Here is a 4120-nt window from a genome sequence, read left to right as displayed (position 1 = left end):
TTTATCCCATGTGATTTTAAAAGATTTGAAAATGAAAATCTAATTATTCTGCTTGTTCAATGTCCAAAGCCCTGTTAGTTACACAAAAGAGGATGTTTTTATTTTTGTTTCTTTCTAAAAAATCAGTGCTCAAGTTGGTAGGGTAGCATGTGGCCCAAGCATTCCATTTACTCTCCTGAAATTTTTTTTTCTCGACACCTTGATTCACATTCAGTTGAAGGTCATCTTGTGATGCAGCAGGCATTTATTAAGCAGCTTTCATGTGGCCAGGTTCTGGGCTTGCTGTTCCAAGGGATTCAAAATGCCTGAGAACCAGTCAGTCCTCGATCCACTGAAGCAACACCAAATTATCTGGGTCTCATCTTTTTATAAACTCAGAGAGAAGTCATGTGTATGCTACCTACTTACCAAAAGGCACAGTATCAAATGTTAATGGCAGCCATGATCTGTGTTTCTGCATATGGACCTCTCTAGGTATCATCCATGCATACCATCATACTATCCGTGCATAGTTAGGTGACTAAGAAATTCCTTTTGAATAAAGCTGAGGATGATGAGAGTGTTAAAAAATAATGAGAACTGGCAGCCACAAGAAGCATTGCTGAAATCAATGCAGGACCGAATCTGTACATAAGGTCATTTAAGCCATCCTTGTATTCTCACCACTGACGTCCAAATGGTTTTGAAATTTCCTCAGTGACCTCTCAACCTGAACTTAGTTCTTGTTTTTACTTGTCAGAATCTGTCAAGGGTTCAAATAACATTAACTGATCTGTTTCAACCTGTCAATAATTGAGGATGAACTTCCCATACTTACCGAAAACAGATCTTAATTTGTATCAATACCTAATTTACCAATCAAATATAATTTTTTCAGGCCCAGTTATTTGTGAAAACTTTTGATATAACCTTTCAATAAGTATAAATCAAACAGGAATGATCTCGCATAAAGAACTTTTCTCTGAGCCAATAGGAAATTAAATGAATAATAACAAGAGAAACATATTGAAGAAAAAATAAGGAAATTACATTTTTCTAAAGTCATTTCATTTCCTAGGTACATCACTAACTCCCTAGTTTTTTTCAATAAGTATTTGTTAGAATGGTGAGAAGAGTAAAGTGCAAGAATCTTCATCTTTTAAAACCTGTATATGCTGCTTTTTTCAAAAGCAGACGTTTAAAGTAACACACAATAGGGGTGCCTGGCTGGCTCAGTCGGTAAAGCAGGAGACTCTTGATCTCCAGGTCGTGAGTTCAAGCCCCACGTTGGGCCTAGAGCTTACTTGTAAAAAAAGAAAGAAAAATAATACATGATATGGGATGCTGAGCTATGCATTCTTTGAGAAGACAGAATTTATTGAACAGAACTATAGAAAAAAATAATTGAGGAATCATTACTACTTTACTGAGGAGACTTGCAATCATTCTGAAGTTTTTACTGAATATATACTTTCCAGAACTTTATAAACTAAGGATAATTTTTGTCTAGAAAAGTAAGAAGAATATTTGCTTACAATGCAAAATTAATTTCAGCTGTAAAATAAAGCCTATTAAAAACCAAAATCAGCAAACAACAAGAGCAAAAATTCCAAATACTTCTTCAGCAATTCTAATAAAAGGATATATTTATTTATCAAAAATTGTTTTAAAAAATTTTTTTCCAGTTGTTTGCTTTTTTTTTCTCTAAAAAGGATGACAATTAAAGAGACTCAGATATCTGAGTGGACTATTAGTGGGTTACAAAGAAATTATAATTGGAGACAACAGTAAGAGCTATAAAGACTTCTCTTTTCTATTTCTCTTTTCAAGTTGTCTTTTCTCCACAATTATCTTTTCTAATTAGTAAGTAAGTGATAGAGAGGAAATGGGTAAATTCAAAATGTTAAATTCCTTTAGTTTCCAAATGATCACCTGTTTTTAAAATCGGTGCTTTTCTTTGTTTTGTTTTTAAGTAGGCTCTGCGCCCAAAGTGGGCTCAAACTCACCGCCCCGAAACCAGGAGTCGCATGCTTTACCGACTCGTCAGCCAGGTGTCCCTCTTTGTTTTGAATTGGTTTGTTTAAAATTAGGAAAAGTACAAGCTTGTTAAAAAAAAATTTTTAAGATTTATTTGTTTATTTTAGAGAGTGTGTGTGGAGTCGGGGAGGAGGGGCAGAGGGAGAGGGAGACAGAGAATCTCAAGCAGACTCCCCGTTGAGTACGAGCCAAGTGCCAGGCTCAATCTCATGACCCTGAAATCATGACCTGAGCTGAAATCAAGAGTTGGACGCTTAACTAACTGAGCCACCCAGGTGCCCCTGAAAAAAAATTTTTTTTCTAAGATTTTATTTATTTATTTGTCAGAGAGAGAGAGAGCACAAGCAGGGGGAGAAGCAGGGGGAGAGGGAGAACCAGGCTCCCGCTGAGCAGGGAGCCCGATGCGGGGCTTGATCCCAGAACCCTGGGATCATGACCTGAGCTGAAGGCAGATGCTTAAAGACTGAGCCACCCAGGCGCCCCCCCAAAAATATTTTTAATATAAATGTACATGTAGTAAAATGTGAACATCCTACTCTCCCCTCACCTCATTTCCATTGTCACTTTTCAGGGCTTGCCCTCTTAACAGTTTTTGTATTTATGTTTCCAGATTCTTTTCTCAGCAGATAAAATACAGTTTTTCTTTTTTTTTTTTAAGATTTTATTTTATTTATTAGAGAGAGAGAGCGCAAGAAGGGGTAGGGTCAGAGGGAGAAGCAGACTCCCCGCTGAGCAGGGAGCCCAATGCAGGACTCGATCCGGGGACTCTGGGATCATGACCTGAGCTGAAGGCAGTCGCTTAACCAACTGAGCCACCCAGGCGCCCTAAAATACAGTTTTTCATATGAATATAAATATATGCTTATTTTACATAATGTTCTACCAATTTTTTTTTTTAATATGCCGAGTTCACACAGCTGGAAAGGCCAGGGATTGAGACATGACTGTTGGTCTGACTCCAGAACTAACTTTGTTTCCAGTGCACAGTTGCCAAGGACATGGCACGAATTTGGGAAGATTGGTCTAGCAGTATTGTAGAGTTATATGACATCAGCTGAATTATTGATTCAATCAAGACATTCTTTTGTTTTAATAGCATTTTCTTTTATTTTTTAAGTAGGCTCCATGCCCAACATGGAGCTTGAACTCACGACCCTGAGATCAAGAGTTGCAAGCTCTACTGACTGAGCCAGCCAGGTGCCCCCAATCAAGACATTCTTATTTATTTATTTATTTAAGTAGGCTCCACACCCAGCGTGGAGCATAGCACAGGGGCTTAAACTCACCACCCTAAAATCGAGACCTGAGCCAACATCCTGAGTTGGATGCTTAACCAACTGAGCCACCCAGGTGCCCTAAGACATTCTTGATTAGAGACTTGTAAATATCCAACAAGCAGAGAATAAATTGTGGTACATCAACTAGAGCACATATCAATTACGAAATTATGAAAACTATGTTCCAAGGTGGAAAAGTGATTGTGGCAAAATCTTAAACAAAACAAAACAAAACAGTATCTTCTGGTGATATTTCCCAAAACAGGAGAATTTTGCACCAAACCTAGGTTGATATCTTCACCTCCTATAATAAAACTACCACCTAGATTTACTGGAAATTTCCTCCTTTACAAAAAATATAAAGTCCTGTCTCCCAGGGCAGATACAACAAAAGCCTTTTAGAAACTCTAAAGTCATTAAACACTGATTATTAATTATTATTTTCCTACAGATGATGGGAAATCGGTATGGCTTGAATTGTGTCCTCTGAAAAGAGATGTTGACACTCTAATCCCTGGTACCAACGAATGTGACCTAATTCAGAAACAGGGTCCTTGCAGATGTAATCAAGTTAAGATGAGGTTGTTAGGATGGGCCCTAACCCACTATGACTGACCTCCTAAAAGAGAAAAATCTGGATGGGGTGCCTGTGTGGCTTAGCCGGTTGATTGTCTGACTTCGGCTCAGGTCATGATCCCAGGGGTCCTGGGATAAGAGTCCCACATCGGGCTCCTTGCTCAGTAGGGAGTCTGCTTCTCCCTGTGCCTGCCTCTCTCTTTCTCAAATAAATAAATAACATCTTTAAAAAAAGAGAGAGAGAACAAACT

General features: G+C 38.3%; 1 non-coding gene across 1 annotated transcript; it reads left to right on the top strand.

Moving 5' to 3' along the window:
• Positions 1–1200: 1200 nt before the first annotated feature.
• Positions 1201–1273, top strand: TRNAK-CUU. The gene has a single exon. It is a non-coding gene; the product is annotated as a tRNA-Lys (tRNA).
• The last annotated feature ends 2847 nt before the right edge of the window (positions 1274–4120 follow it).

This window comes from Neomonachus schauinslandi, chromosome 2 (genome assembly GCF_002201575.2).
Source record: "Neomonachus schauinslandi chromosome 2, ASM220157v2, whole genome shotgun sequence".
Classification (NCBI taxonomy): Eukaryota; Metazoa; Chordata; class Mammalia; order Carnivora; family Phocidae; genus Neomonachus; species Neomonachus schauinslandi.
The sequence above is the reverse complement of the archived record's forward strand: the minus strand, read 5'-3'. Positions and strand labels throughout refer to the sequence as shown.